Here is an 884-nt window from a genome sequence, read left to right as displayed (position 1 = left end):
GCCCTGCAAAAAGGCCCAAGGGAGTGGCGCCAAGGTTCCAGGATGGAAAGGTTTGCCCGGTCAGATGTACCACCAGGGGGAATGGCACGCTGCTGGATACCAGGACCATCTAATTGCTTTCCTCTGTCTTGCTGGAAGAATGCTGGCGGCCAGAGAGCTACCAGAACCTTAACTAATGTGGTAAACAAAGCCAGCGTTTCTGGTCCCTTCGCTGAGACGCAGACTCGGAATGCCAGAGATGTTCCTTCCTTGGAAATGACTGGACCTCCAGCCCCGAATTCCTCTCCCTAGGAGAGCCTGCTCCTCAGCTTAGAACAAATAACACATTTCCCGGTTTCTCCATGGGCAGAGCAGCTAAAACAAGGTTGTGCCCCCCCCCCCCACGTGCACTTTCCAGAAGGGAGTGGCCCCTGGGCTGATGGCCTTCTCCAGGCTCTGGGCAGCGGGGACCACACTGCTTGTCTCCTCCTGGGTGAGGGTGAAGTGCTGGCTGGCTGGTGGCAACCATAGTACGTTCCGTCTGAAAATAGAGAGAATGTTGCTCTGCTTGCCACTCCCACCTTCAAGGCAAATCAGACAGGCCCACCCTATATCCCATCAACCACTGGCACTCCACTGCCTTCGGATTGTTCCTCCGGCTCTTAAAATGGTCCAGGCTCTGTGCTCAGTGCTTTACAGACATTTTCTCACTTAACCCTCCGTGTGGCCTTCTGAACATTCAATCGGGTAAATCGTCTGACAAGACCTCTTAAAAGTGTGAAGAAAGCTGATGGTGCCCGGCTATCAAAACATATAGTGTCTGGGGTCTTAAAAGCTTGAAGGTAAACAAGCGACCATCTAGCTCAGAAGCAACAAAGCCCACATGGAACAACATATCAGCCTGT

Source organism: Echinops telfairi, unplaced genomic scaffold (assembly GCF_000313985.2).
Source record: "Echinops telfairi isolate 266 unplaced genomic scaffold, ASM31398v2 ScPeMD7_18;HRSCAF=68, whole genome shotgun sequence".
NCBI lineage: Eukaryota > Metazoa > Chordata > Mammalia > Afrosoricida > Tenrecidae > Echinops > Echinops telfairi.
Note: the sequence above shows the minus strand (reverse complement) of the source record.